Raw genomic sequence first — 25,532 nt, 5'->3', positions numbered from 1 at the left:
GTCACAGGAATGGTTCAAATCATAGACAGTATGAAGAGTCAGTCTTCTTGTACTTAAGTCGGCATTGTGCCTTTTCTATTTAATTCCGATGGAATATCTGTGTTTCATCGTCATCAAGAAGGTCCAAGGGATACAGTAAACCTGAAGTGAAGCATCGGAATCTATAACTAGTGCCACAACAATGGTTCCAAACATAGTCAGTAAGAAGAGTCCGTCTTCTTGTACTTAAGTCGGCACTGTGCCTTTTGTATTTAATTCCGATGCAATTTCTGTGTTTCATCGTTAATAAGAAGGTCCAAGGGATACAGTAAATCTGAAGTGAAGCATCGGAATCTGTAACAAGTGTCACAGGAATGGTTCAAAACATAGATAGTAAGAAGAGTCAGTCTTCTAGTACTTAAGTCGGCATTGTGCCTTTTGTATTTAATTCCGATCCAATTTCTGTGTTTCATCGTCAATAAGAAGGTCCAAGGGATACAGTAAACCTTAAGTGAAGCATCGGAATCTATAACTAGTGTCACAGGAATGGTTCATAACATAGTCAGTAAGAAGAGTCAGTCTTCTTGTACTTAAGTCGGCATTGTGCCTTTTGTATTTAATTCCGATGGAATATCTGTGTTTCATCGTCAATAAGAAGGTCCAAGGGATACAGTAAACCTGAAGTGAAGCATCGGAATCTATAACTAGTGTCACTAGAATGGTTCCAAACACAGTCAGTGAGAAGAGTCAGTCTTCTTGTACGTATGTCGGCATTGTGCCTTATCTATTTAATTCCGATGCAATTTTTGTGTTTCATCGTCAATAAGAAGGTCCAAGGGATACAGTAAACCTGAAGTGAATCATCGGAATAAATAACTAGTGTCACAGGAATGGTTCAAAACATAGTCAGTACGAAGAGTCAGTCTTCTTGTACTTAAGTCGGCTTTGTGCCTTTTGTATTTAATTCCGATGCAATTTCTGTGTTTCATCGTCAATAAGAAGGTCCAAGGGATACAGTAAACCTGAAGTGAAGCATCGGAATCTATAACTAGTGTCACAGGAATGGTTCAAAACATAGACAAAAAGAAGAGTCAGTCTTCATGTACTGAAGTCGGCATTGTGCCTTTTGTATGTAATTCCGATGCAATTTCTGTGTTTCATCGTCAATAAGAAGGTCCAAGGGATACAGTAAATCTGAATTGAAGCTTCGGAATCTATAACTAGTGTCACAGGAATGGTTCAAAACAGTCAGTAAGAAGAGTCAGTCTTCTTGTACTTAAGTCGGCACTGTGCCTTTTGTATTTAATTCCGATGCAATTTCTGTGTTTCATCGTCAATAAGAAGGTCCAAGGGATACAGTAAATCTGAAGTGAAGCATCGGAATCTGTAACTAGTGTCACAGGAATGGTTCAAAACATAGATAGTAAGAAGAGTCGGTCTTCTAGTACTTAAGTCGGCATTGTGCCTTTTGTATTTAATTCCGATCCAATTTCTGTGTTTCATCGTCAATAAGAAGGTCCAAGGGATACAATAAACCTGACGTGAAGCATCGGAATCTATATCTAGTGTCATAGGAATGGTTCAAAATATAGACAGTAATTAGAGTCAGTCTTCTTGTACTTAAGTCGGCATTGTGCCATTTGTATTTAATTCCGATGCAATTTCTGTGTTTCATCGTCAATAAGAAGGTCAGAGGGATACAGTAATCCTGTAGTGAAGCATCGGAATCTACAACTAGTGTCACAGGAATGGTTCAAAACAGTCAGTAAGAAGAGTCAGTCTTGTTGTACTTAAGTTGGCATTGTGCCCTTTGTATTTAATTCCGATGCAATATCTGTGTTTCATCGTCAATAAGAAGGTCCAAGGGATACAATAAACCTGAAGTGAAGCTTCGGAATCTATATCTAGTGTCATAGGAATGGTTCAAAACATAGACAGTAGGGAGAGACAGTCTTCTAGTACTTAAGTCGGCATTGTGCCATTTGTATTTAATTCCGATGCAATTTCTGTGTTTCATCGTCAATAAGAAGGTCAGAGGGATACAGTAATCCTGTAGTGAAGCATCGGAATCTACAACTAGTGTCACAGGAATGGTTCAAAACAGTCAGTAAGAAGAGTCAGTCTTGTTGTACTTAAGTTGGCATTGTGCCCTTTGTATTTAATTCCGATGCAATATCTGTGTTTCATCGTCAATAAGAAGGTCCAAGGGATACAATAAACCTGAAGTGAAGCTTCGGAATCTATATCTAGTGTCATAGGAATGGTTCAAAACATAGACAGTAGGGAGAGACAGTCTTCTAGTACTTAAGTCGGCATTGTGCCATTTGTATTTAATTCCGATCCAATTTCTGTGTTTCATCGTCAATAAGAAGGTCAGAGGGATACAGTAATCCTGTAGTGAGGCATCGGAATCTACAACTAGTGTCACAGGAATGGTTCAAAACAGTCAGTAAGAAGAGTCAGTCTTCTAGTACTTAAGTTGGCATTGTGCCCTTTGTATTTAATTCCGATGCAATATCTGTGTTTCATCGTCAATAAGAAGGTCCAAGGGATACAATAAACCTGAAGTGAAGCTTCGGAATCTATATCTAGTGTCATAGGAATGGTTCAAAACATAGACAGTAGGGAGAGTCAGTCTTCTAGTACTTAAGTCGGCATTGTGCCATTTGTATTTAATTCCGATCCAATTTCTGTGTTTCATCGTCAATAAGAAGGTCCAAGGGATACAGTAAACCTTAAGTGAAGCATCGGAATCTATAAGTAGTGTCACAGGATTGGTTCAAAACAGTCAGTAAGAAGAGTAAGTCTTCTTGTACTTAAGACGGCATTATGCCTTTTGTATTTAATTCCAATCCAATTTCTGTGTTTCATCGTCAATAAGAAGGTCCAAGGGATACAGTAAACCTGAAGTGAAGCATCGGAATCTATAACTAGTGTCACAGGAATGGTTCAAAACATAGTCAGTAAGAAGAGTCAGTCTTCTTGTACTTAAGTCGGCATTGTGCCTTTTGTATTTAATTCCGATGCAATTTCTGTGTTTCATCGTCAATACGAAGGTCCAAGGGATACAGTAAACCTGAAGTGAAGCATCGGAATCTATAACTAGTGTCACAGGAATGGTTCAAATCATAGACAATATGAAGAGTCAGTCTTCTTGTACTTAAGTCGGCATTGTGCCTTTTCTATTTAATTCCGATGGAATATCTGTGTTTCATCGTCATCAAGAAGGTCCAAGGGATACAGTGAACCTGAAGTGAAGCATCGGAATCTATAACTAGTGCCACAGCAATGGTTCCAAACATAGTCAGTAAGAAGAGTCCGTCTTCTTGTACTTAAGTCGGCACTGTGCCTTTTGTATTTAATTCCGATGCAATTTCTGTGTTTCATCGTCAATAAGAAGGTCCAAGGGATACAGTAAATCTGAAGTGAAGCATCGGAATCTGTAACAAGTGTCACAGGAATGGTTCAAAACATAGATAGTAAGAAGAGTCAGTCTTCTAGTACTTAAGTCGGCATTGTGCCTTTTGTATTTAATTCCGATCCAATTTCTGTGTTTCTTCGTCAATAAGAAGGTCCAAGGGATACAGTAAACCTTAAGTGAAGCATCGGAATCTATAACTAGTGTCACAGGAATGGTTCATAACATAGTCTGTAAGAAGAGTCAGTCTTCTTGTACTTATGTCGGCATTGTGCCTTTTGTATTTAATTCCGATGGAATATCTGTGTTTCATCGTCAATAAGAAGGTCCAAGGGATACAGTAAACCTGAAGTGAAGCATCGGAATCTATAACTAGTGTCACTAGAATGGTTCCAAACACAGTCAGTGAGAAGAGTCAGTCTTCTTGTACGTATGTCGGCATTGTGCCTTATCTATTTAATTCCGATGCAATTTTTGTGTTTCATCGTCAATAAGAAGGTCCAAGGGATACAGTAAACCTGAAGTGAATCATCGGAATAAATAACTAGTGTCACAGGAATGGTTCAAAACATAGTCAGTACGAAGAGTCAGTCTTCTTGTACTTAAGTCGGCTTTGTGCCTTTTGTATTTAATTCCGATGCAATTTCTGTGTTTCATCGTCAATAAGAAGGTCCAAGGGATACAGTAAACCTGAAGTGAAGCATCGGAATCTATAACTAGTGTCACAGGAATGGTTCAAAACATAGACAAAAAGAAGAGTCAGTCTTCATGTACTGAAGTCGGCATTGTGCCTTTTGTATGTAATTCCGATGCAATTTCTGTGTTTCATCGTCAATAAGAAGGTCCAAGGGATACAGTAAATCTGAATTGAAGCTTCGGAATCTATAACTAGTGTCACAGGAATGGTTCAAAACAGTCAGTAAGAAGAGTCAGTCTTCTTGTACTTAAGTCGGCACTGTGCCTTTTGTATTTAATTCCGATGCAATTTCTGTGTTTCATCGTCAATAAGAAGGTCCAAGGGATACAGTAAATCTGAAGTGAAGCATCGGAATCTGTAACTAGTGTCACAGGAATGGTTCAAAACATAGATAGTAAGAAGAGTCGGTCTTCTAGTACTTAAGTCGGCATTGTGCCTTTTGTATTTAATTCCGATCCAATTTCTGTGTTTCATCGTCAATAAGAAGGTCCAAGGGATACAATAAACCTGAAGTGAAGCAACGGAATCTATATCTAGTGTCATAGGAATGGTTCAAAATATAGACAGTAATTAGAGTCAGTCTTCTTGTACTTAAGTCGGCATTGTGCCATTTGTATTTAATTCCGATGCAATTTCTGTGTTTCATCGTCAATAAGAAGGTCAGAGGGATACAGTAATCCTGTAGTGAAGCATCGGAATCTACAACTAGTGTCACAGGAATGGTTCAAAACAGTCAGTAAGAAGAGTCAGTCTTGTTGTACTTAAGTTGGCATTGTGCCCTTTGTATTTAATTCCGATGCAATATCTGTGTTTCATCGTCAATAAGAAGGTCCAAGGGATACAATAAACCTGAAGTGAAGCTTCGGAATCTATATCTAGTGTCATAGGAATGGTTCAAAACATAGACAGTAGGGAGAGACAGTCTTCTAGTACTTAAGTCGGCATTGTGCCATTTGTATTTAATTCCGATGCAATTTCTGTGTTTCATCGTCAATAAGAAGGTCAGAGGGATACAGTAATCCTGTAGTGAAGCATCGGAATCTACAACTAGTGTCACAGGAATGGTTCAAAACAGTCAGTAAGAAGAGTCAGTCTTGTTGTACTTAAGTTGGCATTGTGCCCTTTGTATTTAATTCCGATGCAATATCTGTGTTTCATCGTCAATAAGAAGGTCCAAGGGATACAATAAACCTGAAGTGAAGCTTCTGAATCTATATCTAGTGTCATAGGAATGGTTCAAAACATAGACAGTAGGGAGAGACAGTCTTCTAGTACTTAAGTCGGCATTGTGCCATTTGTATTTAATTCCGATCCAATTTCTGTGTTTCATCGTCAATAAGAAGGTCAGAGGGATACAGTAATCCTGTAGTGAAGCATCGGAATCTACAACTAGTGTCACAGGAATGGTTCAAAACAGTCAGTAAGAAGAGTCAGTCTTGTTGTACTTAAGTTGGCATTGTGCCCTTTGTATTTAATTCCGATGCAATATCTGTGTTTCATCGTCAATAAGAAGGTCCAAGGGATACAATAAACCTGAAGTGAAGCTTCGGAATCTATATCTAGTGTCATAGGAATGGTTCAAAACATAGACAGTAGGGAGAGACAGTCTTCTAGTACTTAAGTCGGCATTGTGCCATTTGTATTTAATTCCGATCCAATTTCTGTGTTTCATCGTCAATAAGAAGGTCCAAGGGATACAGTAAACCTTAAGTGAAGCATCGGAATCTATAACTAGTGTCACAGGATTGGTTCAAAACAGTCAGTAAGAAGAGTAAGTCTTCTTGTACTTAAGACGGCATTGTGCCTATTGTATTTAATTCCAATCCAATTTCTTTGTTTCATCGTCAATAAGAAGGTCCAAGGGATACAGTAAACCTGAAGTGAAGCATCGGAATCTATAACTAGTGTCACAGGAATGGTTCAAAACATAGTCAGTAAGAAGAGTCAGTCTTCTTGTACTTAAGTCGGCATTGTGCCTTTTGTATTTAATTCCGATGCAATTTCCTTGTTTCATCGTCAATACGAAGGTCCAAGGGATACAGTAAACTTGAAGTGAAGCATCGGAATCTATAACTAGTGTCACAGGAATGGTTCAAATCATAGACAGTATGAAGAGTCAGTCTTCTTGTACTTAAGTCGGCATTGTGCCTTTTCTATTTAATTCCGATGGAATATCTGTGTTTCATCGTCATCAAGAAGGTCCAAGGGATACAGTAAACCTGAAGTGAAGCATCGGAATCTATAACTAGTGCCACAACAATGGTTCCAAACATAGTCAGTAAGAAGATTCCGTCTTCTTGTACTGAAGTCGGCACTGTGCCTTTTGTATTTAATTCCGATGCAATTTCTGTGTTTCATCGTCAATAAGAAGGTCCAAGGGATACAGTAAATCTGAAGTGAAGCATCGGAATCTGTAACAAGTGTCACAGGAATGGTTCAAAACATAGATAGTAAGAAGAGTCAGTCTTCTAGTACTTAAGTCGGCATTGTGCCTTTTGTATTTAATTCCGATCCAATTTCTGTGTTTCATCGTCAATAAGAAGGTCCAAGGGATACAGTAAACCTTAAGTGAAGCATCGGAATCTATAACTAGTGTCACAGGAATGGTTCATAACATAGTCAGTAAGAAGAGTCAGTCTTCTTGTACTTAAGTCGGCATTGTGCCTTTTGTATTTAATTCCGATGCAAAATGTGTGTTTCATCGTCAATAAGTAGGTCCAAGGGATACAATAAACCTGAAGTGAAGCATCGGAATCTATATCTAGTGTCATAGGAATGGTTCAAAACATAGACAGTAAGGAGAGTCAGTCTTCTTGTACTTAAGTCGGCATTGTGCCGTTTGTATTTAATTCCGATGCAATTTCTGTGTTTCATCGTCAATAAGAAGGTCAGAGGGATACAGTAATCCTGAAGTGAAGCATCGGAATCTACAATTAGTGTCACAGGAATGGTTCAAAACAGTCAGTAAGAAGAGTCAGTCATATTGTACTTAAGTCGGCATTGTGCCCTGTGTATTTAATTCCGATGCAATATCTGAGTTTCATCGGCAATAAGACGGTCCAAGGGATACAATAAACCTGAAGTGAAGCATCGGAATCTATATGTAGTGTCATAGGAATGGTTCAAAACATAGACAGTAAGGAGAGTCAGTCTTCTTGTACTTAAGTCGGCATTGTGCCATTTGTATTTAATTCCGATGCAATTTCTCTGTTTCATCGTCAATAAGAAGGTCAGAGGGATACATTAAACCTGAAGTGAAGCATCGGAATCTATAACTAGTGTCACAGGAATGGTTCAAAACAGTCAGTAAGAAGAGGCAGTCTTCTTGTACTTAAGTCGGCATTGTGCCTTTTGTATTTAATTCCGATCCAATTTCTGTGTTTCATCGTCAATAAGAAGGTCCAAGGGATACAGTAAACCTGAAGTGAAGCATCGGAATCTATAACTAGTGTCACAGGAATAGTTCAAAACAGTCAGTACGAAGAGTCAGTCTTCTTGTACTTAAGTCGGCATTGTGCCTTTTGTATTTAATTCCGATGCAATTTCTGTGTTTCATCGCCAACAAGAAGGTCCAAGGGATACAGTAAATCTGAAGTGAAGCATCGGAATGTATAACTAGTGTCACAGGAATGGCTCAAAACTTAGATAGTAAGAAGAGTCAGTCTTCTAGTACTTAAATCGGCATTGTGCCTTTTGTATTAATTTCCTATCCAATTTCTGTGTTTCATCTTTTATAAGAAGGTCAGAGGGATACAGTAAACCTGAAGTGAAGCATCGGAATCTATAACTAGTGTCACAGGAATGGTTCAAAACATACTCAGTAAGAAGAGTCAGTCTTCTTGTACTTAAGTCGGCATTGTGCCCTTTGTATTTAATTCCGATGCAATATCTGGGTTTCATCGTCAATAAGAAGGTCCAAGGGATACAATAAACCTGAAGTGAAGCATCGGAATCTATATGTAGTGTCATAGGAATGGTTCGAAACATAGACACTAAGGAGAGTAAGTCTTCTTGTACTTAAGTCGGCATTGTGCCATTTGTATTTATTACCGAAGCAATTTCTGTGTTTCATCGCCAATAAGAAGGTCAGAGGGATACAGTAAACCTGAAGTGAAGCATCGGAATCTATAACTAGTGTCACAGGAATGGTTCAAAACAGTCAGTAAGAAGAGTTAGTCTTCTTGTACTTAAGTCGGCACTGTGCCTTTTGTATTTAATTCCGATGCAATTTCTGTGTTCCATCGTCAATAGGAAGGTCGAAGGGATACAGTAAACCTGAAGTGAAGCATCGGAATCTATGACTAGTGTCACAGGAATGATTCAAATCATAGACAGTAAGAGGAGTCAGTCTTCTTGTACTTAAGTCGGCATTGTGCCTTTTCTATTTAATTCCGATGCAATTTCTGTGTTTCATCGTCAATATGAAGGTCAGAGGGATACAGTAAACCTGAAGTCAAGCATCGGAATCTATAACTAGTATCACAGGAATGGTTCAAATCATAGTCGGTAAGAAGAGTCAGTCTTCTTGTACTTAAGTCGGCATTGTGCCTTTTCTATTTAATTCCGATGGAATATCTGTGTTTCATCGTCAATAAGAAGGTCCAAGGGATACAGTAAACCTGAAGTGAAACATCGGAATCTATAACTAGTGTCACAAGAATGGTTCTAAACATAGTCAGTAAGAAGAGTCAGTCTTCTTGTACTTAAGTCGGCATTGTGCCTTTTCTATTTAATTCCGATGCAATTTTTGTGTTTCTTCGTCAATAAGAAGGTTCAAGGGATACAGTAAACCTGAAGTGAAGCATCGGAATCTATATCTAGTGTCATAGGAATGGTTCAAAACAATGACAGTAAGGAGAGTCAGTCTTCTTGTACTTAAGTCGGCATTGTGCCTTTTCTATTTAATTCCGATGCAATATGTGTGTTTCATCGTCAATAAGTGGGTCCAAGGGATACAATAAACCTGAAGTGAAGCATCGGAATCTATATCTAGTGTCATAGGAATGGTTCAAAACATAGACAGTAAGGAGAGTCAGTCTTCTTGTACTTAAGTCGGCATTGTGCCGTTTGTATTTAATTCCGATGCAATTTCTGTGTTTAATCGTCAATAAGAAGGTCAGAGGGATACAGTAATCCTGAAGTGAAGCATCGGAATCTACAACTAGTGTCACAGGAATGGTTCAAAACAGTCAGTAAGAAGAGTCAGTCTTATTGTACTTAAGTCGGCATTGTGCCCTGTGTATTTAATTCCGATGCAATATCTGTGTTTCATCGGCAATAAGACGGTCCAAGGGATACAATAAACCTGAAGTGAAGCATCGGAATCTATATGTAGTGTCATAGGAATGGTTCAAAACATAGACAGTAAGGAGAGTCAGTCTTCTTGTACTTAAGTCGGCATTGTGCCATTTGTATTTAATTCCGATGCAATTTCTCTGTTTCATCGTCAATAAGAAGGTCAGAGGGATACAGTAAACCTGAAGTGAAGCATCGGAATCTATAACTAGTGTCACAGGAATGGTTCAAAACAGTCAGTAAGAAGAGGCAGTCTTCTTGTACTAAAGTCGGCATTGTGCCTTTTGTATTTAATTCCGATCCAATTTCTGTGTTTCATCGTCAATAAGAAGGTCCAAGGGATACAGTAAACCTGAAGTGAAGCATCGGAATCTATAACCAGTGTCACAGGAATGGTTCCAAACATAGTCAGTACAAAGAGTCAGTCCTCTTGTACTTAAGTCGGCATTGTGCCTTTTGTATTTAATTCGGATGCAATTTCTGTGTTTCATCGTCAATAAGAAGGTCCAAGGGATACAGTAAACCTGAAGTGAAGCATCGGAATCTTTAACTAGTGTCACAGGAATGGTTCAAAACATAGACAATAAGAAGAGTCAGTCTTCTTGTACTGAAGTCGGCATTGTGCCTTTTGTATGTAATTCCGATGCAATTTCTGTGATTAATCGTCAATAAGAAGGTCAATGGGTTACAGTAAACATGAAGTGAAGCTTCGGAATCTATAACTAGTGTCACAGGAATAGTTCAAAGCAGTCAGTACGAAGAGTCAGTCTTCTTGTACTTAAGTCGGCATTGTGCCTTTTGTATTTAATTCCGATGCAATTTCTGTGTTTCATCGCCAACAAGAAGGTCCAAGGGATACAGTAAATCTGAAGTGAAGCATCGGAATGTATAACTAGTGTCACAGGAATGGCTCAAAACTTAGATAGTAAGAAGAGTCAGTCTTCTAGTACTTAAATCGGCATTGTGCCTTTTGTATTAATTTCCGATCCAATTTCTGTGTTTCATCTTCAATAAGAAGGTCAGAGGGATACAGTAAACCTGAAGTGTAGCATCGGAATCTATAACTAGTGTCACAGGAATGGTTCAAAACATACTCAGTAAGAAGAGTCAGTCTTCTTGTACTTAAGTCGGCATTGTGCCCTTTGTATTTAATTCCGATGCAATATCTGTTTTTCATCGTCAATAAGAAGGTCCAAGGGATACAATAAACCTGAAGTGAAGCATCGGAATCTATATGTAGTGTCATAGGAATCGTTCAAAACATAGACAGTAAGGAGAGTAAGTCTTCTTGTACTTAAGTCGGCATTGTGCCATTTGTATTTATTACCGATGGAATTTCTGTGTTTCATCGCCAATAAGAAGGTCAGAGGGATGCAGTAAACCTGAAGTGAAGCATCGGAATCTATAACTAGTGTCACAGGAATGGTTCAAAACAGTCAGTAAGAAGAGTTAGTCTTCTTGTACTTAAGTCGGCATTGTGCCTTTTGTATTTAATTCCGATCCAATTTCTGTGTTTCATCGTCAGTAAGAAGGTCCAAGGGATACAGTAAACCTGAAGTGAAGCATCGGAATCTATAACTAGTGTCACAGGAATGGTTCAAACCATAGTCAGTAAGAAGAGTCAGTCTTCTTGTACTTAAGTCGGCATTGTGCCTTTTGTATTTAATTCCGATGCAATTTCTGTGTTTCATCGTCAATAAGAAGGTCCAAGGGATACAGTAAACCTGAAGTGAAGCATCGGAATCTATGACTAGTGTCACAGGAATGGTTCAAATCATAGACAGTAAGAGGAGTCAGTCTTCTTGTACTTAAGTCGGCATTGTGCCTTTTCTATTTAATTCCGATGCAATTTCTGTGTTTCATCGTCAATATGAAGGTCAGAGGGATACAGTAAACCTGAAGTGAAGCATCGGAATCTATAACTAGTATCACAGGAATGGTTCAAATCATAGTCGGTAAGAAGAGTCAGTCTTCTTGTACTTAAGTCGGCATTGTGCCTTTTCTATTTAATTCCGATGGAATATCTGTGTTTCATCGTCAATAAGAAGGTCCAAGGGATACAGTAAACCTGTAGTGAAACATCGGAATCTATAACTAGTGTCACAAGAATGGTTCCAAACATAGTCAGTAAGAAGAGTCAGTCTTCTTGTACTTAAGTCGGCATTGTGCCTTTTCTATTTAATTCCGATGCAATTTTTGTGTTTCTTCGTCAATAAGAAGGTTCAAGGGATACAGTAAACCTGAAGTGAATCATCGGAATCAATAACTAGTGTCACAGGAATGGTTTAAAACATAGTCAGTACGAAGAGTCAGTCTTCTTGTACTTAAGTCGGCATTGTGCCTTTTGTATTTAATTTCGATGCAATTTCTGTGTTTCATCGTCAATAAGAAGGTCCAAGGGATACAGTAAACCTGAAGTGAAGCATCAGAATCTATAACTAGTGTCACAGGAATGGTTCAAAACATAGACAAAAAGAATAGTCAGCCTTCATGTACTGATGTCGGCATTGTGCCTTTTGTATGTAATTCCGATGCAATTTCTGCGTTTCATCGTCAATAAGAAGGTGCAAGGGATACAGTAAACCTGAAGTGAAGCTTCGGAATCCATAACTAGTGTCACAGGAATGGTTCAAAACAGTCAGTAACAAGAGTCAGTCTTCTTGTACTTAAGTCGACACTGTGCCTTTTGTATTTAATTCCGATGCAATTTCTGTGTTTCATCGTCAATAAGAAGGTCCAAGGGATACAGTTAATCTCAAGTGAAGCGTCGGAATCTGTAACTAGTTTCACTGGAATGGTTCAAATCATAGACAAAAAGAAGTGTCAGTCTTCATGTACTGAAGTCGGCATTGTACTTTTTGTATGTAATTCCGATGCAATTTCTGTGTTTCATCGTCAATAAGAAGGTAAAAGGGATACAGTAATCCTGAAGTGAAGCTTCGGAATCTATAACTAGTGTCACAGGAATGGTTCAAAACAGTCAGTAAGAAGAGTCAGTCTTCTTGTACTTAAGTCGGCACTGTGCCTTTTCTATTTAATTCCGATGCAATTTCTGTGTTTCATCGTCAATAAGAAGGTCCAAGGGATACAGTAAATCTGAAGTGAAGCATCGGAATCTATAACTAGTGTCTCAGGAATGGTTCCAAACATAGATAGTAAGAAGAGTCAGTCTTCTAGTACTTAAGTCGGCATTGTGCCTTTTGTATTTAATTCCGATCCAATTTCTGTGTTTCATCGTCAATAAGATGGTCCAAGGGATACAGTAAACCTGAAGTGAAGCATCGGAATCTATAATTGGTGTCACAGGAATGGTTCAAATCATAGACAGTATGAAGAGTCAGTCTTCTTGTACTTAAGTCGGCATTGTGCCTTTTCTATTTAATTCCGATGGAATATCTGTGTTTCATCGTCAACAAGAAGGTCCAAGGGATACAGTAAACCTGAAGTGAAGCATCGGAATCTATAACTAATGTCACAGGAATGGTTCAAAACATAGTCAGTAAGAAGAGTCAGTCTTCTTGTACTTAAGTCGGCATTGTGAATTTTGTATTTAATTCCGATGCAATATCTGTGTTTCATCGTCAATAGGTAGGTCCAAGAGATACAATAAACCTGAAGTGAAGCATCCGAAACTATATCTAGTGTCATAGGAATGGTTCAAAACATAGACAGTAAGGAGAGTCAGTCTTCTTGTACTTAAGTCAGCATTGTGCCGTTTGTATTTAATTCCGATGCAATTACTGTGTTTCATCGTCAATAAGAAGGTCAGAGGGATACAGTAATCCTGAAGTGAAGCATCGGAATCTACAACTAGTGTCACAGGAATGGTTCAAAACAGTCAGTAAGAAGAGTCAGTCTTCTTGTGCTTAAGTCAGCATTATGCCTTTTGTATTTAATTCCGATCCAATTTCTGTGTTTCATCGTCAATAAGAAGGTCCAAGGGATACAATAAACCTGAAGTGAAGCATCGGAATCTATATCTAGTGTCATAGGAATGGTTCAAAGCATAGACAGTAATGAGAGTCAGTCTTCTTGTACTTAAGTCGGCATTGTGCCATTTGTATTTAATTCCGAAGCAATTTCTGTGTTTCATCGTCAATAAGAAGGTCAGAGGGATACAGTAATCCTGAAGTGAAGCATCGGAATCTACAACTAGTGTCACAGAAATGGTTCAAAACAGTCAGTAAGAAGAATCAGTCTTCTTGTACTTAAGTCGGCATTGTGCCCTTTGTATTTAATTCCGATGCAATATCTGTGTTTCATCGTCAATAAGAAGGTCCAAGGGATACAATTAACCTGAAGTGAAGCATCGGAATCTATAACGAGTGTCACAGGAATGGTTCAAAACATAGTCAGTAAGTAGATTCAGTCTTCTTGCACTTAAGTCGGCATTGTGCCTTTTGTATTTAATTCCGATGCAATTTCTGTGTTCCATCGTCAATAAGAAGGTCCAAGGGATACAGTAAACCTGAAGTGAAGCAGCGGAATCTATAACTAGTGTCACAGGAATGGTTCAAATCATAGACAGTAAGAAGAGTCAGTCTTCTTGTACTTAAGTCGGCATTGTGCCCTGTCTATTTAATTCCGATGCAATTTCTGTGTTTCATCGTCAATAAGAAGGTCAGAGGGATACAGTAAACCTGAAGTGAAGCATCGGAATCTATAACTAGTGTCACAGGAATGGTTCAAATCATAGTCAGTATGAAGAGTCAGTCTTCTTGTACTTAAGTCGGCATGGTGCCTTTTCTATTTAATTCCGATGCAATATCTGTGTTTCATCGTCAATTAGAAGGTCCAAGGGATACAGTAAACCTGAAGTGAAGCATCGGAATCTATAACTAGTGTCACAGGAATGGTTCAAATCATAGACAAAAAGAAGTGTCAGTCTTCATGTACGGAAGTCGGCATTGTACTTTTTGTATGTAATTCCGATGCAATTTCTGTGTTTCATCGTCAATAAGAAGGTCCAAGGGATACAGTAATCCTGAAGTGAAGCTTCGCAATCTATAACTAGTGTCACAGGAATGGTTCAAAACAGTCAGTAAGAAGAGTCAGTCTTCTTGTACTTAAGTCGGCATTGTGCCTTTTCTATTTCATTCCGATGCAATTTCTGTGTCTCATCGTCAATAAGAAGGTCCAAGGGATACAGTAAATCTGAAGTGTAGCATCGGAATCTATAACTAGTGTCACAGGAATGGTTCCAAACATAGATAGTAAGAAGAGTCAGTCTTCTAGTACTTAAGTCGGCACTGTGCCTTTCGTATTTAATTCCGATCCAATTTCTGTGTTTCATCGTCAATAAGAAGGTCCAAGGGATACAGTAAACCTGAAGTGAAGCATCGGAATCTACAACTAGTGTCACAGGAGTGGTTCAAAACAGTCAGTAAGAAGAGTCAGTCTTCTTGTACTTCAGTCGGCATTGTGCGTTTTGTATTTAATTCCGATCCAATTTCTGTGTTTCATCGTCAATATGAAGGTCCAAGGGATACAATAAACCTGAAGTGAAGCATCGGAATATATATCTAGTGTCATAGGAATGGTTCAAAACATAGACAGTAAGGAGAGTCAGTCTTCTTGTACTTAAGTCGGCATTGTGCCATTTGTATTTAATTCCGATGCAATTTCTGTGCTTCATCGTCAATAAGAAGGTCAGAGCAATACAGTAATCCTGAAGTGAAGCATCGGAATCTACAACTAGTGTCACAGGAATGGTTCAAAACAGTCAGTAAGAAGAGTCAGTATTCTTGTACTTAAGTCGGCATTGTGCCTTTTGTATTTAATTCCGATCCAATTTCTGTAATTCATCGTCAATAAGAGGGACCGAGGGATACAGTAAACCTGAAGTGAAGCATCGGAATCTATAACTAGTGTCACAGGAATGGTTCAAAACATAGACAGTAAGAAGAGTCAGTCTTCTAGTACTTAAATCGGCATTGTGCCTTTTGTATTTAATTCCGATCCAATTTCTGTGTTTCATCGTCAATAAGAAGGTCCAAGGGATACAGTAAACCTGAAGTGAAGCATCGGAATCTATAACTAGTGTCACAGGAATGGTTCAAAACATAGTCAGTAAGAAGAGTCAGTCTTCTTGTACTTAAGTCGGCATTGAGCCTTTTGTATTTAACTCCGATGCAATATCTGTGTTTCATCGTCAATAAGAAGGTCCAAGGGTTGCAATAAACCTGAAGTGAAGCATCGGAATCTATATCTAGTGTCACAGGAATGGTTCATAACATAGTCAGTAAGGAGAGTCAGGCTTCTTGTACTTAAGTCGGCATTGTGCCATTTGTATTTAATTCCGATGCAATTTCTGTGTTTCATCGTCAATAAGAAGGTCAGAGGGATACAGTAAACCTGAAGTGAAGCATCGGAATCTATGACTAGTGTCACAGGAATGGTTCAAAGCATAGACAGTAAGGAGAGTCAGTCTTCTTGTACTAAAGTCGGCATTGTGCCATTTGTATTTAATTCCGCTGCAATTTCTGTGTTTTATCGTCAATACGAAGGTCAGAGGGATACAGTAAACCTGAAGTGAAGCATCGGAATCTATAACTAGTGTCACAGGAATGGTTCAAAACATAGTCAGTAAGAAGAGTCAGTCTTCTTGTACTTAAGTCGGCATTGTGCCTTTTGTATTTAATTCCGATGCAATTTCTGTGTTCCATCGTCAATAAGAAGGTCCAAGGGATACAGTAAACCTGAAGTGAAGCTTCGGAATCAATAACTAGTGTCACAGGAATGGTTCAAAACAGTCAGTAACAAGAGTCAGTCTTCTTGTACTTAAGTCGACACTGTGCCTTTTGTATTTAATTCCGATGCAATTTCTGTGTTTCATCGTCAATAAGAAGGTCCAAGGGATACAGTAAATCTGAAGTGAAGCGTCGGAATCTGTAACTAGTTTCACTGGAATGGTTCAAATCATAGACAAAAAGAAGTGTCAGTCTTCATGTACTGAAGTCGGCATTGTACTTTTTGTATGTAATTCCTATGCAATTTCTGTGTTTCATCGTCAATAAGAAGGTCCAAGGGATACAGTAATCCTGAAGTGAAGCTTCGGAATCTATAACTAGTGTCACAGGAATGGTTCAAAACAGTCAGTAAGAAGAGTATGTCTTCTTGTACTTAAGTCGGCACTGTGCCTTTTCTATTTAATTCCGATGCAATTTCTGTGTTTCATCGTCAATAAGAAGGTCCAAGGGATACAGTAATTCTGAAGTGAAGCATCGGAATCTATAACTAGTGTCACAGGAATGGTTCCAAACATAGATAGTAAGAGGAGTCAGTCTTCTAGTACTTAAGTCGGCATTGTGCCTTTTGTATTTAATTCCGATCCAATTTCTGTGTTTCATCGTCAATAAGAAGGTCCAAGGGATACAGTAAACCTGAAGTGAAGCATCGGAATCTATAATTAGTGTCACAGGAATGGTTCAAATCATAGACAGTATGAAGAGTCAGTCTTCTTGTACTTAAGTCGGCTTTGTGCCTTTTCTATTTAATTCCGATGGAATATCTGTGTTTCATCGTCAACAAGAAGGTCCAAGGGATACAGTAAACCTGAAGTGAAGCATCGGAATCTATAACTAATGTCACAGGAATGGTTCAAAACATAGTCAGTAAGAAGAGTCAGTCTTCTTGTACTTAAGTCGGCATTGTGAATTTTGTATTTAATTCCGATGCAATATCTGTAATTCATCGTCAATAAGTAGGTCCAAGGGATACAATAAACCTGAAGTGAAGCATCCGAAACTATATCTAGTGTCATAGGAATGGTTCAAAACATAGACAGTAAGGAGAGACAGTCTTCTTGTACTTATGTCGGCATTGTGCCGTTTGTATTAAATTCCGATGCAATTACTGTGTTTCATCGTCAATAAGAAGGTCAGAGGGATACAGTAATCCTGAAGTGAAGCATCGGAATCTACAACTAGTGTCACAGGAATGGTTCAAGACAGTCAGTAAGAAGAGTCAGTCTTCTTGTGCTTAAGTCAGCATTGTGCCTTTTGTATTTAATTCCGATCCAATTTCTGTGTTTCATCGTCAATAAGAAGGTCCAAGGGATACAATAAACCTGAAGTGAAGCATCGGAATCTATATCTAGTGTCATAGGAATGGTTCAAAGCATAGACAGTAATGAGAGTCAGTCTTCTTGTACTTAAGTCGGCATTGTGCCATTTGTATTTAATTCCGATGCAATTTCTGTGTTTCATCGTCAATAAGAAGGTCAGAGGGATACAGTAATCCTGAAGTGAAGCATCGGAATCTACAACTAGTGTCACAGAAATGGTTCAAAACAGTCAGTAAGAAGAGTCAGTCTTCTTGTACTTAAGTCGGCAATGTGCCCTTTGTATTTAATTCCGATGCAATATCTGTGTTTCATCGTCAATAAGAAGGTCCAAGGGATACAATTAACCTGAAGTGAAGCATCGGAATCCATATCTAGTGTCATAGGAATGGTTCTAATCATAGACAGTAAGGAGAGTCAATCTTCTTGTACTTAAGTCGGCATTGTGCCATTTGTATTTAATTCCGATGCAATTTCTGTGTTTCATCGTCAATACGAAGGTCAGAGGGATACAGTAAACCTGAAGTGAAGCATCGGAATCTATAACTAGTGTCACAGGAATGGTTCAAAACAGTCAGTAAGAAGAGTCAGTCTTCTTGTACTTAGGTCTGCATTGTGCCTCTTGTATTTAATTCCGATCCAATTTCTGTGTTTCATCGTCAATAAGATGGTCCAAGGGATACAGTAAACCTGAAGTGAAGCATCGGAATCTATACCGAGTGTCACAGGAATGGTTCAAAACATAGTCAGTAAGTAGAGTCAGTCTTCTTGTACTTAAGTCGGCATTGTGCCTTTTGTATTTAATTCCGATGCAATTTCTGTGTTCCATCGTCAATAAGAAGGTCCAAGGGATACAGTAAACCTGAAGTGAAGCAGCGGAATCTATAACTAGTGTCACAGGAATGGTTCAAATCATAGACAGTAAGAAGAGTCAGTCTTCTTGTACATAAGTCGGCATTGTGCCTTGTCTATTTAATTCCGGTGCAATTTCTGTGTTTCATCGTCAATAAGAAGGTCAGAGGGATACAGTAAACCTGAAGTGAAGCATCGGAATCTATAACTAGTGTCACAGGAATGGTTCAAATCATAGTCAGTATGAAGAGTCAGTCTTCTTGTACTTAAGTCGGCATGGTGCCTTTTCTATTTAATTCCGATGCAATATCTGTGTTTCATCGTCAATTAGAAGGTCCAAGGGATACAGTAAACCTGAAGTGAAGCATCGGAATCTATAACTAGTGTCACAGGAATGGTTCAAATCATAGTCAGTATGAAGAGTCAGTCTTCTTGTACTTAAGTCGGCATGGTGCCTTTTCTATTTAATTCCGATGCAATATCTGTGTTTCATCGTCAATTAGAAGGTCCAAGGGATACAGTAAACCTGAAGTGAAGCTTCGGAATCTATAACTAGTGTCACAGGAGTGGTTCAAATCAGTCAGTAAGAAGAGTCAGTCTTCTTGTACTTAAGTCGGCACTGTGCCTTTTCTATTTAATTCCGATGCAATTTCTGTGTTTCATCGTCAATAAGAAGGTCCAAGGGATACAGTAAACCTGAAGTGAAGCATCGGAATCTACAACTAGTGTCACAGGAATGGTTCAAAACAGTCAGTAAGAAGAGTCAGTCTCCTTGTACTTCAGTCGGCATTGTGCCTTTTGTATTTAATTCCGATCCAATTTCTGTGTTTCATCGTCAATATGAAGGTCCAAGGGATACAATAAACCTGAAGTGAAGCATCGGAATATATATCTAGTGTCATAGGAATGGTTCAAAACATAGACAGTAAGGAGAGTCAGTCTTCTTGTACTTAAGTCGGCATTGTGCCATTTGTATTTAATTCCGATGCAAATTCTGTGCTTCATCGTCAATAAGAAGGTCAGAGGAATACAGTAATCCTGAAGTGAAGCATCGGAATCTACAACTAGTGTCACAGGAATGGTTCAAAGCAGTCAGTAAGAAGAGTCAGTCTTCTTGTACTTAAGTCGGCATTGTGCCTTTTGTATTTAATTCCGATCCAATTTCTGTAATTCATCGTCAATAAGAGGGACCGAGGGATACAGTAAACCTGAAGTGAAGCATCGGAATCTATAACTAGTGTCACAGGAATGGTTCAAAACATAGACAGTAAGAAGAGTCAGTCTTCTAGTACTTAAATCGGCATTGTGCCTTTTGTATTTAATTCCGATGCAATTTCTGTGTTCCATCGTCAATAAGAAGGTCCAAGGGATACAGTAAACCTGAAGTGAAGCAGCGGAATCTATGACTAGTGTCACAGGAATGGTTCAAATCATAGACAGTAAGAAGTGTCAGTCTTCTTGTACATAAGTCGGCATTGTGCCTTGTCTATTTAATTCCGATGCAAATTCTGTGTTTCATCGTCAATAAGAAGGTCAGAGGGATACAGTAAACCTGAAGTGAAGCATCGGAATCTATAACTAGTGTCACAGGAATGGTTCAAATCATAGTCAGTATGAAGAGTCAGTCTTCTTGTACTTAAGTCGGCATGGTGCCTTTTCTATTTAATTCCGATGCAATATCTGTGTTTCATCGTCAATTAGAAGGTCCAAGGGATACAGTAAACCTGAAGTGAAGCATCGGAATCTATAACTAGTGTCACAGGAATGGTTCAAATCATAGTCAGTATGAAGAGTCAGTCTTCTTGTACTTAAGTCGGCATGGTGCCTTTTCTATTTAATTCCGATCCAATTTCTGTGTTTCATCGTCAATATGAAGGTCCAAGGGATACAATAAACCTGAAGTGAAGCATCGGAATATATATCTAGTGTCATAGGAATGGTTCAAAACATAGACAGTAAGGAGAGTCAGTCTTCTTGTACTTAAGTCGGCATTGTGCCATTTGTATTTAATTCCGATGCAAATTCTGTGCTTCATCGTCAATAAGAAGGTTAGAGGAATACAGTAATCCTGAAGTGAAGCATCGGAATCTACAACTAGTGTCACAGGAATGGTTCAAAGCAGTCAGTAAGAAGAGTCAGTCTTCTTGTACTTAAGTCGGCATTGTGCCCTTTGTATTTAATTCCGATGCAATATCTGTGTTTCATCGTCAATAAGAAGGTCCAAGGGATACAATTAACCTGAAGTGAAGCATCGGAATCCATATCTAGTGTCATAGGAATGGTTCTAATCATAGACAGTAAGGAGAGTCAATCTTCTTGTACTTAAGTCGGCATTGTGCCATTTGTATTTAATTCCGATGCAATTTCTGTGTTTCATCGTCAATACGAAGGTCAGAGGGATACAGTAAACCTGAAGTGAAGCATCGGAATCTATAACTAGTGTCACAGGAATGGTTCAAAACAGTCAGTAAGAAGAGTCAGTCTTCTTGTACTTAGGTCTGCATTGTGCCTCTTGTATTTAATTCCGATCCAATTTCTGTGTTTCATCGTCAATAAGATGGTCCAAGGGATACAGTAAACCTGAAGTGAAGCATCGGAATCTATAACGAGTGTCACAGGAATGGTTCAAAACATAGTCAGTAAGTAGAGTCAGTCTTCTTGTACTTAAGTCGGCATTGTGCCTTTTGTATTTAATTCCGATGCAATTTCTGTGTTCCATCGTCAATTAGAAGGTCCAAGGGATACAGTAAACCTGAAGTGAAGCAGCGGAATCTATAACTAGTGTCACAGGAATGGTTCAAATCATAGACAGTAAGAAGAGTCAGTCTTCTTGTACATAAGTCGGCATTGTGCCTTGTCTATTTAATTCCGATGCAATTTCTGTGTTTCATCGTCAATAAGAAGGTCAGAGGGATACAGTAAACCTGAAGTGAAGCATCGGAATCTATAACTAGTGTCACAGGAATGGTTCAAATCATAGTCAGTATGAAGAGTCAGTCTTCTTGTACTTAAGTCGGCATGGTGCCTTTTCTATTTAATTCCGATGCAATATCTGTGTTTCATCGTCAATTAGAAGGTCCAAGGGATACAGTAAACCTGAAGTGAAGCATCGGAATCTATAACTAGTGTCACAGGAATGGTTCAAATCATAGTCAGTATGAAGAGTCAGTCTTCTTGTACTTAAGTCGGCATGGTGCCTTTTCTATTTAATTCCGATGCAATATCTGTGTTACATCGTCAATTAGAAGGTCCAAGGGATACAGTAAACCTGAAGTGAAGCTTCGGAATCTATAACTAGTGTCACAGGAATGGTTCAAAACAGTCAGTAAGAAGAGTCAGTCTTCTTGTACTTAAGTCAGCACTGTGCCTTTTCTATTTAATTCCGATGCAATTTCTGTGTTTCATCGTCAATAAGAAGGTCCAAGGGATACAGTAAACCTGAAGTGAAGCATCGGAATCTACAACTAGTGTCACAGGAATGGTTCAAAACAGTCAGTAAGAAGAGTCAGTCTTCTTGTACTTCAGTCGGCATTGTGCCTTTTGTATTTAATTCCGATCCAATTTCTGTGTTTCATCGTCAATATGAAGGTCCAAGGGATACAATAAACCTGAAGTGAAGCATCGGAATATATATCTAGTGTCATAGGAATGGTTCAAAACATAGACAGTAAGGAGAGTCAGTCTTCTTGTACTTAAGTCGGCATTGTGCCATTTGTATTTAATTCCGATGCAAATTCTGTGCTTCATCGTCAATAAGAAGGTCAGAGGAATACAGTAATCCTGAAGTGAAGCATCGGAATCTACAACTAGTGTCACAGGAATGGTTCAAAGCAGTCAGTAAGAAGAGTCAGTCTTCTTGTACTTAAGTCGGCATTGTGACTTTTGTATTTAATTCCGATCCAATTTCTGTAATTCATCGTCAATAAGAGGGACCGAGGGATACAGTAAACCTGAAGTGAAGCATCGGAATCTATAACTAGTGTCACAGGAATGGTTCAAAACATAGACAGTAAGAAGAGTCAGTCTTCTAGTACTTAAATCGGCATTGTGCCTTTTGTATTTAATTCCGATGCAATTTCTGTGTTCCATCGTCAATAAGAAGGTCCAAGGGATACAGTAAACCTGAAGTGAAGCAGCGGAATCTATAACTAGTGTCACAGGAATGGTTCAAATCATAGACAGTAAGAAGAGTCAGTCTTCTTGTACATAAGTCGGCATTGTGCCTTGTCTATTTAATTCCGATGCAATTTCTGTGTTTCATCGTCAATAAGAAGGTCAGAGGGATACAGTAAACCTGAAGTGAAGCATCGGAATCTATAACTAGTGTCACAGGAATGGTTCAAATCATAGTCAGTATGAAGAGTCAGTCTTCTTGTACTTAAGTCGGCATGGTGCCTTTTCTATTTAATTCCGATGCAATATCTGTGTTTCATCGTCAATTAGAAGGTCCAAGGGATACAGTAAACCTGAAGTGAAGCATTCGAATCTATAACTAGTGTCACAGGAATGGTTCAAATCATAGTCAGTATGAAGAGTCAGTCTTCTTGTACTTAAGTCGGCATGGTGCCTTTTCTATTTAATTCCGATGCAATATCTGTGTTTCATCGTCAATTAGAAGGTCCAAGGGATACAGTAAACCTGCAGTGAAGCTTCGGAATCTATAACTAGTGTCACAGGAATGGTTCAAAACAGTCAGTAAGAAGAGTCAGTCTTCTTGTACTTAAGTCGGCACTGTGCCTTTTCTGTTTAATTCCGATGCAATTTCTGTGTTTCATCGTCAATAAGAAGGTCCAAGGGATACAGTAAACCTGAAGTGAAGCATCGGAATCTACAACTAGTGTCACAGGAATGGTTCAAAACAGTCAGTAAGAAGAGTCAGTCTTCTTGTACTTCAGTCGGCATTGTGCCTTTTGTATTTAATTCCGATCCAATTTCTGTGTTTCATCGTCAATATGAAGGTCCAAGGGATACAATAAACCTGAAGTGAAGCATCGGAATATATATCTAGTGTCATAGGAATGGTTCAAAACATAGACAGTAAGGAGAGTCAGTCTTCTTGTACTTAAGTCGGCATTGTGCCATTTGTATTTAATTCCGATGCAAATTCTGTGCTTCATCGTCAATAAGAAGGTCAGAGGAATACAGTAATCCTGAAGTGAAGCATCGGAATCTACAACTAGTGTCACAGGAATGGTTCAAAGCAGTCAGTAAGAAGAGTCAGTCTTCTTGTACTTAAGTCGGCATTGTGCCTTTTGTATTTAATTCCGATCCAATTTCTGTAATTCATCGTCAGTAAGAGGGACCGAGGGATACAGTAAACCTGAAGTGAAGCATCGGAATCTATAACTAGTGTCACAGGAATGGTTCAAAACATAGACAGTAAGAAGAGTCAGTCTTCTAGTACTTAAATCGGCATTGTGCCTTTTGTATTTAACTCCGATCCAATTTCTGTGTTTCATCGTCAATAAGAAGGTCCAAGGGATACAGTAAACCTGAAGTGAAGCATCGGAATCTATAACAAGTGTCACTGGAATGGTTCAAAACATAGTCAGTAAGAAGAGTCAGTCTTCTTGTACTTAAGTCGGCATTGAGCCTTTTGTATTTAACTCCGATGCAATATCTGTGTTTCATCGTCAATAAGAAGGTCCAAGGGTTGCAATAAACCTGAAGTGAAGCATCAGAATCTATATCTAGTGTCACAGGAATGGTTCATAACATAGTCAGTAAGGAGAGTCAGGCTTCTTGTACTTAAGTCGGCATTGTGCCATTTGTATTTAATTCCGATGCAATTTCTGTGTTTCATCGTCAATAAGAAGGTCAGAGGGATACAGTAAACCTGAAGTGAAGCATCGGAATCGATGACTAGTGTCACAGGAATGGTTCAAAGCATAGACAGTAAGGAGAGTCAGTCTTCTTGTACTAAAGTCGGCATTGTGCCATTTGTATTTAATTCCGCTGCAATTTCTGTGTTTTATCGTCAATACGAAGGTCAGAGGGATACAGTAAACCTGAAGTGAAGCATCGGAATCTATAACTAGTGTCACAGGAATGGTTCAAAACAGTCAGTAAGAAGGGTCGGTCTTCTTGTACTTAAGTCTTCATTGTGCCTTTTGTATTTAATTCCCATCCAATTTCTGTGTTTCATCGTCAATAAGAAGGTCCTAGGGATACAATAAACCTGAAGTGAAGCATCGGAATCTATATCTAGTGTCACAGGGATGGTTCAAAGCATAGACAGTAAGGAGAGTCAGTCTTCTTGTACTTAAGTCGACATTGTGCCATTTGTATTTAGTTCCGATGCAATTTCTGTGTTTCATCGTCAATAAGAAGGTCAGAGGGATACAGTAATCCCGAAGTGTAGCATCGGAATCTGTAACTAGTGTCACAGGAATGGTTCAAAACATAGACAGTAAGAAGAATCAGTCTTCTAGTACTTAAGTCGGCATTGTGCCTTTTGTATTTGATTCCGATCCAATTTCTGTGTTTCATCGTCAATACGAAGGTCCAAGGGATACAGTAAACCTGAAGTGAAGCATCGGAATCAATAACTAGGGTCACAGAAATCGATCAAAACATAGTCAGTAAGAAGAGTCAGTCTTCTTATACTTAAGTCGGCATTGTGCCTTTTGTATTTAATTCCGATGCAATATCTGTGTTTCATCGTCAATAAGAAGGTCCAAGGGATACAGTAAACCTGAAGTGAAGCATCGGAATCTATAACTAGTGTCACGGGAATGGTTCAAAGCATAGTCAGTAAGAAGAGTCAGTCTTCTTGTACTTAAGTCGGCATTGTGCCTATTGAATTTAATTCCGATGCAACTTCTGTGTTTCATCGTCAATAAGAAGGTCCAAGGGGTACAATAAACCTGAAGTGAAGCATCGGAATCTATACCTAGTTTCTCAGGAATGGTTCAAAACACAGACAGTAAGGAGAGTCAGTCTTCTTGTACTTAAGTCGGCATTGTGCTATTTGTATTTAATTCCGATGCAATTTCTGTGTTTCATCGTCGATAAGAAGGTCAGAGGGATACAGTAAACCTGAAGTGAAGCATCGGAATCTATAACTAGTGTCACAGGAATGGTTCAGAACAGTAAGTAAGAGGAGTCAGTCTTCTTGTACTTAAGTCGGCATTGTGCCTTTTGTATTTAATTCCGATGCAATTTCTGTGTTTCATCGTCAGTAAGATGGTCAGAGGGATACAGTAAACCTGAAGTGTAGCATCGGAATC

This window comes from Schistocerca americana, chromosome X (assembly GCF_021461395.2).
Source record: "Schistocerca americana isolate TAMUIC-IGC-003095 chromosome X, iqSchAmer2.1, whole genome shotgun sequence".
Taxonomy (NCBI): Eukaryota; Metazoa; Arthropoda; class Insecta; order Orthoptera; family Acrididae; genus Schistocerca; species Schistocerca americana.
Note: the sequence above shows the minus strand (reverse complement) of the source record.